The sequence below is a fragment of the Anser cygnoides genome, chromosome 1, assembly GCF_040182565.1.
Source record: "Anser cygnoides isolate HZ-2024a breed goose chromosome 1, Taihu_goose_T2T_genome, whole genome shotgun sequence".
Taxonomy (NCBI): domain Eukaryota; kingdom Metazoa; phylum Chordata; class Aves; order Anseriformes; family Anatidae; genus Anser; species Anser cygnoides.
Genome location: NC_089873.1, coordinates 70,030,411 through 70,047,388, shown reverse-complemented (window position 1 = coordinate 70,047,388; position 16,978 = coordinate 70,030,411). Strand labels below are relative to the sequence as shown.

The 16,978-nt window shown below is 35.7% G+C and overlaps 1 long non-coding RNA gene across 1 annotated transcript; it reads right to left on the bottom strand.

The window, feature by feature from the left end:
* Positions 1 to 410: 410 nt before the first annotated feature.
* LOC136789738 (uncharacterized) lies at positions 411 to 4,839 on the bottom strand. The gene is made up of 3 exons (XR_010828665.1): positions 3,960 to 4,839; positions 2,419 to 2,540; positions 411 to 712 (listed from the first exon to the last, which is right to left on the bottom strand). It is a non-coding gene; the product is annotated as an uncharacterized lncRNA (long non-coding RNA).
* Between the last annotated feature and the right edge of the window lie 12,139 nt (positions 4,840 to 16,978).

Below are 16,978 nucleotides of genomic sequence, written 5' to 3'. Positions count from 1 at the left end.
TGAATGTTGTTTGGGCTCTAAAACATCCTGGTGGCCACTAGTTGTAACATTAAAGAAACATTGCCAGTAAATCAATAAAATTCTGTTCACATAATTTGGAATTGCTTCCATGTCATGAGGTGCTTAATAGGTTTTGTTCCATATTAAAAAACCTATGGCACAATCTTTCCTTCCTATGAAAAATATTAGTCAGACTATTTTTTTCTTTTTTTTTTTCCCAAGATTTTTTTTTTCCAATTTGATGGTTAAGGTAGCCCTTAAAATACTACCTCCTTAGATGCAAAATTTTTTATTCCATAATTCATAGTTCACAAATGTTATTCAATTTTATAATGGTGTAACTCCACGAAAGCAGCTGTGAAAAAAAAAAAAAAAAAAGAAAGAGCTCAATTAATTTCCCTGTTACGCTGTTTAACTCCACTGGTTACATGAGCATGTACAACCCAGACAACCAACTCTGCACTGGTTATCTGTGTGGCTTATGCTGCAACCCATACAGAGGTGTATTTGTTTTGCTATATAGGTATGCTTTTATAAGGTGTTTTGGGATCTTTTGGTACGGAAGAAAATATTACTACCTTCATGGCTTTCTTTCAAAACTTACAGGAGAAAGACATTACTTCTGGAGAGCAAATGTGAATTTCCATATACTGCCATCAAAATCGTGATTTTGTTTATATAGAGCTCCAAGGATTTTCCCACTGCTTCCTCCCTGTAGATATAATAGCATCACATTGTCTCAGGCCTGCCATGCACAGCTTTCACGCCTAGATCACTCTTCCCTAATACTGTGTCAAATGACGCAGAGAATATGGTACTACAAACAAGTTCCCTCTTCTTTTCACCCTGAAAACATTACAGGCCCACTAAGAACAGCAATGGGAGTATAATAAACTATGAATGCAAATACACATATATTTTACAGAAGGAAGTTTTATATGCAAAAAGTGCAATCAAAATAACCTGTTCTTAAAAGATACTTTGTGAGTCAATCCAGTAGAGACAAGAAGAGCTTTTTGATCACCCTAAAGTGGTAGACGGAAAGATCAGCACTCGCATTCAGTTTTGTTTTTGCTACTGGAGTCAGGAAGAAAAAGTATCAATTTAACATTCTTTCTAAGATTACTTAGTTTATTCCAATTTTCTTAAATATTACTATTAGCAGGTTGAGAGTTATAATGCCTTCACCATCTGCTTTAAACTCAGTTATTGGATGGCTTAGTGCCAAACCCTCAAACAGCTATCAGTTTTTATTCAGACTACAAGATATGCTTTATTGTCCTCACTTTCAGAACCTCAGTCAAAGCTGTTTTGGATTATATTTCAGATTCTAATGTATTTGTTCAACATCATATATATTTATATATATCATATTATATATATTTCAGACCCAGTCTTCCCATTTGGTTCTATCTCTCATTAAAACATTTTTTTTTACATATTTTAAGTATACAGATGCTTCTAATTAATATGTTTTAGTTTTTCCTTAATAAAGCCAGTAGACTGCTGCTGAAGGGTTTGCTAACAACTCTGTCTGATCTCTGTGAGACCACTGCCAATTTCTTAATGTCCCCAAAGCTTCAAACTGTGCCATAACTGTATTGTGTGATAACCATCTTCGCATTCCTCCTCCTTTTGTGAATATCTCAAGACACAAACACCAGGAGACAGGACATGACTCTGGCCTTTTACCTGTATCAGGAGATTGGTATTCATTCTAAAAAGGATAACCTTAAGCTGTAAGTAAAAATAATAATCACAGTAGAGATGTTTTAGTAAAGAAATGTGATTTTTTCTAGCATTATCTTAGTGCAAGGTGACGTATTATACTATGCTAGAGCCAATTGGAAGAAGCAACTGCTGTTCTGTAACAAGGGTGACCCTGAGAACTCTGAAAACATTTGGAAGCAAATTTCCATCAAGTAATGTGGTATTTAAGTTTGTGTTTTTGTTGCCTTTTTTCTTCTTTTCTTGTAAAACCAATCCAATCCATCAAATTCAGTGAATGTCAGAGAGGACATTCTCACAGACTACAGTAAAAAATGGCTTACCCCTTGTGGAACTTCAGCAATAATGGCATAATAGTTTTTGCTCAGCATGCACATAAGAAAACTCTGGTTGACAAACTCTGGCTAACATCTTTAGATGTTGTCCCAATGAAAAGTGAAGCAAAGGGATTCTGTCAAATTCAGTTTGTCTATTTATTTAAAAAAAAAAAACACTGGAGAATCATGAACAGGACATCAAAAGCTACAAGGCTTCAGGATTTGTCTTAGATATATTAGCTTTCACTTCTATCATCAGGCTATTTGTACTTTTGACTGCGTTTTTCTAGGCTGGATAATGTATTGTTATGCCCATTTTAAACATAAGAAAACTGAGGTGGAGTGCAGTGAAGAGATTTGCCCAAGTACTCACAGAAAACTATCTTCAGGACTGAGAACGCAGATGGCAAAACCCAACAGTTCTTCAAGAAACATTTCTCTGCTGGCAATAAAATTTTGAAAATTGGCATCATGCACCACTCTTGATCTCATTTCCTGTTGGAAAAACACAGGCAAATCACGCTACTAGCAAAAGTTCTTGGAAAATCAATAAAACCATAAATCAAATAAACTCCTGAAAAACAAATGCAAAAAATCCTAGGAAGATTAAAGAAGCATGAGTTTGTGGACAAAATAAATAAATAAATAAGTCTGAGAACAGAAGGTACTTTTCTGTTTTGCTGCAAATTGTTTATAACTGGACATGGAACTGCTGTTGAACATCATAGACTATTATTATTGGATGCTGTGCTCATACTCATCAGATGGCATGCTTTGACAGACAGATCTACATGGCAGCCAGGAAGTGTCAGGGTAGCGTGGACGAACTGTGTGGCAGTGGGGAACTTGGGCAGAATGCAGAGTTGTCCAACTAATCCTGGAAACTTGTGCCACCTATGCTGGAGTGCATGTCATACTATTCTTGTGTAAAGCACCTACACCCAAGCAAGTCTGGGGATGCTGTTGCATGCTGCAGTTACTTTGACTGCAGAAGATGTGTACAGTGTAAGAGGGCAACAGGAGTCGGCTTAATGACAATGACTTGGAGCAGATGAGAAGCAAGGTAGTAAGGTCTGTCTAGGAGGCCATTCTGAAGTAGTGTGTGAAAACGCAAGTCAAACTTCACTTGACATAACATTAAGACTGTGGGTGATGTTCCATGTTGAATTTTTTCATCTTGCATTAGGCTGTTTATAAACATTAGCTGATAAACATTTTGAAAAAGAGGTTTAGATGTAGGTAAGTACTTGCATTGCTAGCACTAAAGAGAATCAACTTTCATTTCTGCAAGAGTAGGGTCTGGCACCTAGAAATCCTATAAATAAATGGAACATAAAATCCATGTCTCGTCAAATCCAAAACAATTACTTGCCGAGATACTTACACCTCATGAAAAAAAAAAAAAAAGAAAAAGAAAGTAATTTTTAAACGGTTCATTCAATCAAAAACAAATATTTAAACAATTATCTTAGTATCCAAAGGACTGAGTATTTTTTAAAATCAGACCACATACTTCAATGTTATGTTTTTAATTCTAGCGCCTGAAATTTTATATATATTTTTTGCAAAATCATAGGATTTCCTTCTGCACAAAAACTGTTTAAAATTTAGAGATATACCTTTTAATCTTAAACTAAGTATTACAAATTCCATTGGTGTGTAAATATTATAAAAATGTACACTGCACAAACACAAATAAGCAGGATACTCCCAAAATAAAAATGTTACTTCCTGATCATAAAACACCACAAAAGTGAAAAGATAAATGTAAGTTGTGAACTATGTAGTGGTAATTATAACATTCATTGCAGATTCTTCACTCTCATATTGATTACTATTTTGATTTTATGAGTTGTCTCAGAAATTTAATTAATTTGAATCATTTGTGGGACAAAATATATTCATGTGACTCACACTGAGAGTATTTCAACCCAAGGAGGTGAGGCAGAATACACACAAGTCAGTGGAAAGATTGCAGTTGATTTTAATGGCCTTTGGACTAGTTCCATAGCATCAGGCATATTTGCACATTCATTGACATCATCCAACTTCTGTCAAGTTTGAAAAGATTCTTTGCCTTTGTAGGACCCATAGACCTAGATTAAAAACAAACAAACAAACAAACAAAAAACACTTCTGATTAATATGAAAGATGAAGACCTTACTGAAGTGCATATCAAAATGAAGACACACACACACACACAAAACACAAAACAAACAAACGAAAGAACTAACTTGAAGAGATGGCATTTTAAGTCTTCAACTACCCAATGTCTGGGGAGATCTGGAAGGTTCATAAGTGATAGCATCCATGAAAAAACCTCAATAAAGAATTTTTACTCCAGCAATTGTGTGATGCATGAACCCTCTCTTTGAACAGATCCTCTGAAGAACAAGTAGTTCTTTTGATGTTTATTGACAGTTGGCTTGGCTTCCAAATGAAAATATGGTTGTTAGGTTTAATAAGTTTACTTTGCCATAAACCTCTAGATTATAGGTAGGAGAATGAACTGGCAAACAAATATTGAAAGGGGCAAAAGCCCAGATGGTTGAAATATACCTATCACTTACCTCAGTATTTACATTGTCAGTGTTTCAGTGTAACATTCACTATACTTCTGCTGTTAAAATTTAGCACGAAAATGTTGTTTCAGTTCTACACTGTCGCAATCGCTCTGTGGTAATTAACGTCTGGAATTGGCACTCAAAGTACTTCTGATTTCTTTACTTTTTATTACTGTCTGCTTTTTAAAAAGTTTAGGACCTACGTCAGAAGCATGTATAGGTCTAAAGTCCAGAGGGATCACATCCCAGAAAAGGTTCTCTTGACAGAATTATTCTCAGTTGCCTTCCTATTTTGCCTCTGCACAATATTTTTTAAATCTTCATGTAAACAATATTAATTCTTTCATGTAAAGAAAATTAAAACAGGAAAAAAAAAAAAGGAAGGTCCTTTTTGTTATTCTGTTCTTGTGGTTCTGTCATAGACAAATTTGTATTTTGCAGTCACATTGTTAATGGATAAAACAAGTATCTTTGTGTCATCTCACATAAGAGGTCAAAAAGCAACACAAACACCTAAACTGAAAGAAAGCAATTAAATGAGTTACCTATCCTTGGCTGTCAGCCATTTATCCAGCTGCTTAGTGTGCCATGTCTGAGCACCCCACAAAGATTAATGAAGTTCTTCAACAATTCTGTTCAGGAGTAGTTTAATTTTCTAAGTGTAGAAGCAATCCAAAGAAAAGCAAATTGCTCACACAGAGTCAAGAAAGCTCTTTCAGAGGTGAAAACTGAGCATAGGTCTCCAAGTCCCAGACACGGTGCCTCAGTGATCCTGCCTTGATGGCCCTTTCTCTCAAGTACACCCATTTCCTCATCTCAGTATTAAGGATTTTGCACCGTTCAATAATAATAATAATAATAATAATAATAATAAACAGCTTCTCAAAAAAAAAAAAATAGGGAAAATCTTTCTGTTTTGTCTCTTACCAGTATGACCACTGGTTATTACTGGTAGTGCAAACCACCTTTTCTGCTTAGGGATACCTCTCCTTTCACCTACCCACTCTCTCCTTTTAAGGTACAGAGGATCAGAAAGGAAATATGTTTCAAGTACTTTTGAAATAGGCATCCGAAATTTGATTAAAAACTAGAAGTAACTGATGAAGGTTAAAGAATCCTAGGGAAACAAGATTATTAGTGAACCCATCCCTTCATCTGTCCATGAGCATTCTCAGAATTGCCAGTTTAAATCTTGGACTTCGCAGAGATCCAATAGGCAGAAAGAATTCAAACTGCTCATGTACCAGGACACACAAAGCAACAGCCATGATGGTCAGACTCTGCTTTCATTAAAGCCAACGTCCATTTCAATGTTAGGAATAGGAAATGTTAGGAATGGAAACGTCCATTTAAATGTTAGGAAACAGCCTAAGGAAACAGTTAGGAAACAGAGTTTGTTTCTCTCTTGGGTCTCTTGACAAAGTTGGAAGGATGGACATCAAGCTTAGATTGAGACTTTTGGATGGTCAAATTTAGGAACTGCAAATCCTGATCACAGCCTCTGTATTTTAGAATTGCAGAAGAGAAATTATAAAACTTTAAAAAATTACAATCAAATTCAAACTTCTAGGGTTGAGCAGTAAACAGATCAGGGCTTTACTGCAGGACTTAGGCCAGTTAAAAGCGTTGTGAAGGCGAGGGGAATGAATCCCAGGGCTGTGTTATTTTATGGACATAACTAAGTTATATTAAGACTTGGTAAAATGCTACATTTTTCTTTTGTCAGCTAAAAATGATACAACTAGGACACGTTACTAAAACTGACCTCCCATAAATCATTTAAGAAGGAATGGACTCTTTTTTATCCTGTCAGAAGAATATCACTATGTTTTCAAAGATGACGGGAAGAATGAGAGTTCACTAATACTAATGTAATTTTGTTAGAGACCTCAATTCACCTTATCCAGTAACCATTTCTATAAATGTTTGTTGGTACATCTTATCAGATGAGTGTCATTCTGTTGGCATTTTAGGTGCTAAAACTGTTTATTTTTACAGAATGTGAATGACAAACCACTTGTCAGATAAGATGTACCTGTAACTATTTTAGATTAAATAATCATAAATCTGCATGTTTTCCTGTGTTAGTTTGAAAACAAGTACTCCATCTATATCACAACAGGCTATCTAGTTCTCACACTCCTCTTTTCTTAGGACATTTTTGATTTTAGTGATTAGAGAACAAGCCATCTGACATTTTCTAATACTCTTTTTAAATTCAAAAGAATCAATGTTTTCTTAGAAGTCTATACCTGATAGACCTCAAATTTAATTTTAGTCAGTTTGGGCCTGATCGTGACAATTATATAAACTGGGAAAAACAGTGACATAATCTTTTCACAGATTATTTTTTATGTTTTTAATGACGCCAAATTGTATTTTTTAAGTTCTAAATTTGCACTATGTATAAATAACAAGTCCTTAATTCTGTCTGTCATTTCAAAGGAACAAAAAGAGTATATAGTGTGTTTACTACACTTATGGTCATGCTTTTCACAGTTTACACAAATTTTCCTGATGGAAATATGATGCTTTCTTTTTTTTTTTAATTTCCGCAGGTCATTCAAATTGGGAATAAGGAGGCAGAAAAGAGAAGACAGAGAATTTTCATAGTGGTGAAGAACATTCTAAGCATTGTAGGATTCCTACATGGATAATTCTGACTCTCACATTAGCTCATTGTCACATCTTCTTTCCTGTAGCTGGGCTTTAATACTTTGAGAAATGCAAGCATAACTAAGAATACAAACGCATGGAAATGCACAAAAATTAGGTGTTATAATTTAGCTGCCATTTGGGCAATTCAAACAATGCATTTACAAAGACTGAGTTTATGGCTGTTTATACAATACAGTTAAGAAGGGAACAGTTTTATTGTTCCATCATACCTTAAATTCAAAAACTGTCCCCATTTGGCAACAAAATAAAGACAAGAATATAGGACATTTTTTAAAAACACGAGATTGAACTGGGCCTGCTGGGGTATCCCGTTCCCCTTCTGCAATTACAAGCAAAGACATACATAATCCCCTTCATAAGCAGATCAAGTTCTATGTTAACTAAATTAGGATTTATGCTTTATCAGATTAGGATTTTACTATTCGTATTTGAAAGCTCTTCTATTACATTAATCTTCTCTTTGTTACACATAGTCTTTTAATTTCCAGTTAAATTATAATTATGGACCATGTACATTTATTTGTTCCTGTTTACATCAGTGAAAGGAAGAGATAAATGCCTATCCCAGACCAGCTAGCACACCGGTAGCCAGGGCACTCATGTTGGACCAGGCCAGGAACGTTACAAGTTATCACAAGGCCAGTACAAGTTACCACATTTTATACAAACTCTGCAACATCTGGATTAATGACTATTCTAGGGCAGGCATCCCTAGCTGTCAAACCCTGTTCTAGTCCACCAAATTCTGCCTTAGACTCACAGAATCTCTCTTGATGAAAATTTTATTGAAGCTGGAATATATCAGGGAAAACAAACAAACAAAACAAACAAACAAACAAACAAACAAAATCTGTGGTCCTGATGAAGTGTCACTTTCCAACAAACATATAAACCAATTCCCAAATACATTTATGACATAACTAAATTTTAAGAATACCTCAGAGAAAAGTGAAAAGGAGTTCAGATATGTTTTCTGAGACATCTCTCAACTTCCTGATTTTAGCATGGTTTTATTTCCAAGCTGTATGTAGGGTTCTATGGTTATAATTTGCTGAGCAACTGAATGCATTTTTGCATATACTATTATTTTAAGCTAAGTCCATACAAGCAAGTTCAAACATTTTTACCATTTTTTTGATTGAAGTGCACTTAATTCCCTTAGGTACAGGGAAACACTGGGATCATAACTGATAAATGCATGCATTAGGTATACAAAGATCACATGCAAAAAAAAAGTGAGAACATCTCTTTTTAATACGGAAGAGTCAGAAAACAGTAAAGACCCAATTAACTTTACACCTTATCTTTAACCAGATACTGGGTTAGGTCCAATGCTGAGTTTTCCTCAGACCTTTTCACTTGACCTCAGGGGCCAAGTGAAAAATGTGAGTGTTATGGAGACAATCCCACCAGGGAGACTGGGTTGAGTACCTGGAGAGAAAGAAGAAAAAGAAAAAAATATACACCGAAAAACTGTCCCTTTTCCAGAACTGTTCACAGTTACACTTCTGAAGAACTAGAAGGGAGTGTGAGAAGAACTGTGATCCTTTGAGATTAGGGCTGAGTCTCAGAAGCATAGTCCAACCCCAAAAGACCTGGCGAGGTACTAGAGAATAAATAATTAAATTCTATGGAAGTTTATAAGTCTTCAAGGGCTGTAGATTATTTTCTCTTAATTAAGATTAACACAACCTTTTAGGAAGGAGCTATATTTAGTGCTGTGGGCAAGCATAGCTTTAGTGGACTACAAGAGCAAACAGAAGTACATGGACAGGCAGTGTGAAAACTTCACAGAAACAGCAAGCAACTTTCAACTGAATAAATACAAAGTTCTTACGCAGTAATTGCCCTTTAAACAAACTTACACCGTGATTAGGGAACATCAAATTTGGGAGGAAGTTTATTTTTGCAAGCTGTTGAATGTGATAGGGTGTTTTTCTTTAAATCATAAATCTGCTGACTTCACGGAAGGTTTTGGAAACTGTGAAACATGCAATTGTTTCAGTGAGGGGGTTGCTGAAAAATGTCCGATGGTTATCTTTAAATTATTGGTGTAAGTAAACAAGAGAGGTGGTAGAGAAGTGGTATAGCTGGTGGATACATATTTTGCAGGGAAATACCTGGCTGTGTCTGCATCATCCATCTACATTTCCCAGGTTTCCTCTTTCCTCAAAGCTTACAAAAAAAAAAATAAATTGTGAGGACTCTCTACAAGTAAAGTAAGTTTGCTAGCCCCTTGTCTGGTCCAAAACCCAGACAGTGAATGATAGTTTTGGCTCATAACTGGAAGAGCAATTTGGTGCTTCTCTCTGACTCCAAGCACCCCTTAAAAGACAACTGCAAGACTAGAAAAGTTTTCGGCTTTTTGTGCTTTAATGGCAGTCTCACATTAAGGAAAGGTGTATTCAGACTTGAGGAAAAAGGGACAAACGGTTTAAAGGGCAGGTGGGACATAGGGTTTTTTTCCTGCATATGGTAGGATTTCTCATCAGTGTTACTTCTGGAATATTTTTGTTCTCAGGGATAAAATTCACCTCAGCAGAAAAAGTCAGATGACAAAACTACTACAACCTCTCAAATCTACTTAAGTCTAAAGGGACAAATTTCAACTTCACCTTCAATTATTCCTGTGATCAATTAATCAAAAAAAAAAAAATCACTAACCTGCCATTATCTGACTTGTACTGAGCATGTACTGAGCTTAATGTGCTTTGTAAGTATCAACTTTGGCTCACAGCTGTTGTGGAAAAAGCAAGCCATTTTTATGCTTATTCTACTGACATAGAAACTAAAGCAAAACAGAAATTTTGCAGCTTCTGACAAACACCCAAAAACACCTTGTCAGAGACAGAGGGGAGGAACAGCCAGAAGGGGGAAGGACAGGTAAGAGAGTGTTTTTGGATCCAGGTCTTTTAATGTGTGCAAAGGACTCTGGGATGCACAGAGGAAAAAACATGACAAAATGAATTACTTGCTATTTTTTTTCAGAGCAGTGTCAGGTTAGGAAACCACACTCCAGTCCTTTCAGAAAACAAAAAATAAACAAACAAAAAACCACAATCATCATATTCAGTTCTGATTAAAAAAAAAAAAAAAAAAGCCAAACAAGAAGAGTAGAAACTCCAACAGATTTCATTTTTTCCCTGTTTTATACAGATCAAGATGATTCTTAGCTGTATTGTAAATTATCCATAACCTATGAGAAAACTAAGCATGCCAATGCCAGTTTCTATAGCAAGCAGCATGCAAGGGACCATATAACTATTATGATGTCAGACAGCTCCCAGGCCTCCAGCCCAACTACAGCAGGGTCATACAAAGAGGCTGCCAGTGCCAGTCCAGGACAAGACCTGAACTGATGCCTCAGGATTTGTAGTGACAGACTTTATACTATTTGGACATCATACCTATAGGATTTAGCTACACCTAAATAAGGGTGTGGAAAAAAAAAAACTTCTCAAGGCAAATAATCTGTTATTTCTGGACAATTCTTGTTCTTGGTTATAAACTGAAACAAATGATTCTTTCTAGTTAACTTCTATAGCAATTCCCAACTATTGTTTTTTTGTTGTTGTTGTTCTTCTTCTTTTTTTATGAACCTTGGTATAAATACTATTACAGTCAGTGTAGGTCAGCAATGAATTCAAATTAAATGCATATTCAATAAATCATTTCATAATGTGACCCAATCCATATATTGGAGTTAGTTGAAGTAGTTCTTATAAGTGACCTAAAACTTTGTCCAGGATGTATAACTTCTATAAATTAGCAACAGTATAAGTCAGATGAAAAATATGAAACAATTTAATGTTTTTGTTAAAACCATTTAACACTATATTTTTCATTTCTCTTAAACAATCATGGCTATAAATTTCCTGCGGGAGACATGATTTCCCACACAATACAGAAATTACCTCTGGGACTTCATTTTACTCTACACAAAGCACAAATTCTTTTGCAGTGTATATGAATATCTGTGTGTGAGAGTGCTGTTTATAATGTAGTAGATTATTTAGCCTCCTGCAGTTTATAAATAATAGACGGATGTTCTCATTGCTTCACTACAATGGTAGCTTTCGGAAGCAGAGTGATAAACCTATTTACAATCTGAAGTAGGGAACAGCATTTCATTAATTACTTTTGTCAGCCCAGTACCAAGAATATTTGTGGGGGTAGAAAAAAATTGCCATATCATGTAGTTGTTGTAATAATTAAATAAATGATACTAAATGGTAAAGAGATTATGGATAAGACAACAGCTTTATTCAATATAGTGATTATCAGTGTATTTCAGGACTGATGCTAAGGGTGTAAAATGTAAGCCATCATAAAGAAATTAACAGCAAGTTGTTTAGATTTTACTACCTCTGACTCACTGCCACTCATGACAAAAGTCCTTATTAAAAGATGATATGACTTTGCTAAAGCCAGAGACTCGGTCACAGGGTTCAGTTACTGGCTCTGTCACAGGGTTAATCTGTGACTTCAGTGTTTATCATAACCCCATCAGTAAAATGGTGACATTAACATTTTGTTGTCCTCTTTCTCCTTTGTATTTAGTTTTCCAACTCTTCCCGGCAGAGTCTCCCATAGAAATGACCTTCTGTTAACATACCCAGAATTTCTTTTAGATATTCAAGAGAAGTGAGGAAGAACAGACTACAGATGCAGGCTGAAACTCTCTATCGAGAGATTTTTTTCCTATCTTTTCTAGCTCATCAATCAGAACACACATACATAAAATAACAACAACAACAAACACGCACAAAGACCTGGGCAAATGTTGATGATGATAAAATAATAATAATAAAAGGGATCAATTTCCAAAAGAGAAATACATAAAAGTAAAATAATGTGCCAATTTTAACATATTTTCAATAGAAAAAAAATATTTTAAGGAAGCATTACAGTTTCTTATGTTTTGGCAACTCCATTATGCTTTTCTAAAGAAAACAGTTTGAACTTCGCCATTTTGATTGTTTTTGTACCACCTATTTTAAATTTCTAAATATATATATACTGTAAATAATATAAATACTATTTAAATAGTATTATATTACATGCAAAACTATACTTAAACATTTGCAGAATTTTTGTCATGTTGGTATTTTCAAAAATTCTACATGCTGACCAAGATTCTAGCCAGACATTTTGGGTCTACATGAAATTCAATGCGAAAACTGCAGAAAGTTAAAACGGAGTGATTGAGAAGTGAGGGAAGATTAAAACAAAACAAAACAGATTACAAACAAAACTGGAATATAAATACCTTGAGACATATGTAAATTGCCTGGATAATTTTTATAATTTTTTTTTTATGACACAAAACTACACAGCATTTTGTAATTGGTATTAGCTGCATGTACATTCAGACAACTTTGCTGTTTGGTCTTGTACACTTGGTCTGAGCCTATTAATTTCTTCTCAGCATAAATTTACCTGTGTTAAGACAACCGTATATCTTCAAACTTTTTAAGAAAAAATCTCTTTCTAAATACATCATCTTTTGCAACAAGCCTTCCATATCAGGGTCTATTTCTCCAGGTCCAAAACTAAATTCTGTTGTTGCTCATGGACAGATCAGGAGGTTGTGTGGACCCAAGGGATATTTCCTAAGTCTGTTCACGCACTCTGTTCCAGGCAGACAGCATTTGTGACTCACAAGCCATTACTACATTTTTCACTTGTCTTCAGTACTAATGAACAGTTTTCTCTCCAAAACTCCTTTGTTGACATGTTCCTCACTCTAACAGCACAATTCTTGGAATTGCCACTGAGAGAAAGCATGTACTGGGAAGTGAAGAGCATGAGTACATGGCATCAGTTTTCCCTGTGCAGAGGGATGACTGTGCCTGTACAATCTGCAACAAGGATGCTATTCCCAGCTTTAGTTCAGGGATGTTATTTCATCTGAAATCCAACTATTATAAGACCTAAACCAAGGAAAGAATTTTTCCATTAAAAAAGACTCTTTCTCCTGCTCAAACATGGAGATTATATGAAGCATAACAAGTAGTATCACTTGTATCATGTGGTAAACTTCTGAAAACAAAGTGTTGTATTACTTTATGCAAATTGCAAACCCAGTCAGTATTTATGAAAACCTTTCAAATTTTAGAATAATCAAAAATATTGTTCAGTGTGAAGGGTCTTGGTAAACAGCACAAAAGTAGCATAGAGGGGAAATAACAGCTTGCACACCCTGCTAATTGTACATTAACATTACAACTTTTTCACATTGGTGTAGCCACTGCATTTATCGCCTACCTTAGTCAGATAAAATCTTTCCCAGGACATTGCTGCAATAAAGAATTATAGAAATGATGAAGGCATGGTCATAAATTCAGGCAGGGTACAACAGTATGTTCTTTTTCTATTGGCTATAAGAACCAACTGTTGAAATAAATATAATGTAAACTACAGCTCTGTCTTACATACTTTTAAGATGTGATGTCCTGGTCAAAAAAGGGTACAGATTTGTTTATCCCAAAAAATAGACCAGAACACTGACCTTGAAGATCAGATCAAGTATAAAGTAGCCTAAAATAACAAACAAAACATGTGTCATATCTTCAAGATTCATTTCTCAAGTTAATACATAAAGCTCGAGCAGTTCTGGAGAGGTTGATCCTGCAAAACAGCATTAAGAATCCAGACACCAAGAGACTGCTGAAGGAATTTAGGATGCTCAGTTACTTTCATTATCATGCCAATGGAAGGGGAAAAAAAAAAAAAAAAGCCTTATTGGATTAAATTAAAAAGCTCAGTACTCATGGTTTTATGTTGCTATGTCTTGATTTTAATGGACTTACTTTTGGTGCAAGAAAGTCTTACCGTCAGTTGAAGAGGGTGAAGTTAGGAAATACTTAAATAAACTGAGCATTCACAAGTCCATGGAACCTGACAGGATGCATGAGAGCTGAGGGAGGTGGCTGATGTTGTTCCTTGATTAATTGTCTTTGAAAGTACATGTCAGCTGAGAGAAGTTTCTGAGGACTGGAAGAAACCAAATGCCTCCCCTGTCTTAAAGAACACAGAGGAGGATTCAAGGAACGACAAGCCGGTCTGTCTCATCTCCATCCCTGTGAAGATGTTGGAGCAAATAATCATGGAAATCATTTTCAGACACTTTACGGACATGAAGGCTACCAGGAACAGTCAGCATGGATTTACAAACGGGAAATCATGCCTCACCAACCTGATGACCTAGACTATTACAATGAGGTGACTAGCTTGATGGATGACAGAAGAGCAATGTATGTTTTTGAGCTTGACTTTAGTAAGGCTTTCTCTCCTATAACATACCCAGAGACAAAATGATGACAGTGAGGTGGATTGAAAACTGGCTGAACAGCCAAGCCCAGAGCACTGTAATAAGACACAGAAAGTCCAGCTGGAGGCCAGTCATTAGTAGCATAAGCCAGGGGTTGATAGTGTGTCAGTACTGTTCAACATCTTCTTCAATTACTTCGACAAAGGGATTGAGCACACCCTCAGTGAGTTTTAAGATGATACAAAAGGGGAAGGACTGATACATGAGATGGCTGTGTTGCTATTCAGAGGGAACTGGACAGGCTGGAAAAACAGGCCAACAGGAATCTCATGCAACTCAACATAAGGAAGTGCCAAGTCCTACACCTAGCAAGGAATAACCCCAGTACATGCAGAGGACAGCTGGCTGCAAAGCAGTTTTGCAGAGAATGACCTGGGGGTTGTGGTGGACAACAAGGTGACCATTAGCCAGCAATATGCCCTTGCATCAAAGAAAGCCAACAGCACCCTGAGCTGCAGTAGGCGGAGTGTTGCCAGAAGGTTGAGGAAAAAGGTCCTTCCTCTCTACTCAGCACTGGTGAGGCCAGTATGGAGTAGTGTGTCCAGTGCTGGGCTCCCCAGTACGTGAGAGCCATGTACATATTAGAGTGACCCCAGCAAAGAACCACAAAGATGACTAAGGGAATAGAGCACCTCTCATAAGAGGAGCTGCTGAGACTACTCAGCCTAGAGAAAAGAAATCTTGAGGGGGATCTTATCAGTGTGCATCGAAGTTCCTTCCATGATGGGAAGGAATGAAGATTAGGCCAGACTAATTCTCTCAGCAGTGCCCAGTGACAGGACAAGAGTCAGTGAGCACCAACACATGAAATTCCATCTTAATACAAAAAAAAAAAAAAAAAAAAAAAAAACATTTTATTGGGAGTGTGATCAAACACACATTGTTCAGAGTGGCTGTGCAGTCTCCACCCTTGGACATATTCAAAACCTGACTGGGCACAATGATGGGTTATCTGCTCTAGCTAACCCTGCTTGAGCAGGGAGGTTGGATGAGGTGATCTCAAGAGGTTCTTTCCAACCTTAATGATTCTGTGGTTCTGTACTAGTTTGAATGTAAATAAATGCAGTCTCAAAACAAACAAACAAACAAACAACAACAACAACAAAACTACATCATCAACAACAAAATAGATAATAGGGAAGAGGATAAAATACATGGCAATACTTTTTATTTCTAAATTTTCTGCGAGGTTGAAGTAAAAAATGTATAAATATTTTCTGTAAATACTTGCTTGAACTTTTAATTTATTTTTTTCCAGTGAGCTTCCTGAGCCTTTCACATTCAGCTTCTAGGTATAATCATGCATCTGAATTTCATTAGTGCAAAGTTTAAGCGCAAGCTTAAATACTAATGGAAAACAAATTTTAAATCTTGCTTCCACAAACAGTTTCTCTAGAAACATAGAATCAGAATTAAGTTTGCATAGTCAGGGAGGTACAACTCTTACAGATTGTGACCAGTTGTAATCCATAAACAGAGCTTGAATTCCAGTCATTTAATATTAAAAAAAAAAATGACATGGAGAAATAAAATTTGTCCAAATTAGACATGGCTTTCCATGTCTTGAAGAAAGAGCTACATAGGAGCTGCTTTTGTGTATTCTGTATACTTTATAAAGCTGCAGACCCATTAATTAATATCTGCTGCCATACTAGGCACAAAGAAAATATTCTTATGTATAATATTGCAAGTTCTACATATCTATAATAGTTAAAGTGACTCACCTCTGGTTATGCACAAAACATCAAATCTGGAATAGAGATTCAGGAACACCTGGTGTCTAATCTAGTATGTCACGTTTATATCTTTTTAACTTCATAAATAAATCAACATCGTGATCACTGACTAATCACTGATTAAAATCCAAGACTGGATTTCAATATCCATACCTGCCTTGTACTCAACATCTGAACTATAATCAAGGTTCAAAGATCTTTCCAAACATCCACATTCACTACAAGATATACTTTGAGTTAGGCCAAAATTATCCCCATAAAGAAGAATTCTATTTTAAGATTTATAAGGCACTTACACAGTGATAAGATTTGTGCTAAGCCTCTGCACAAGAGTGTATTTGACCCTTCTGAACACAAAGGGGTATTATATTTCAGAAGTCACAAGTCTGTTCTGGATTTAATAATGGAAACATAAAGTGAGATTTTGTTTATTATTATTATTATTATTTTAAGTAACATGCATTCCTTAGAGAAAAATCATATTTGAACCATTTGAACATTTGATCATGTTGCAGAAAAATTAGAGAGAAGATAAATGATGTTTTTTTCTTTTTTCATTGGAAATTCCTTGGTATGAACATGAATGGTGTGACAAAGAGACAAGTATATGAAAGGAAATG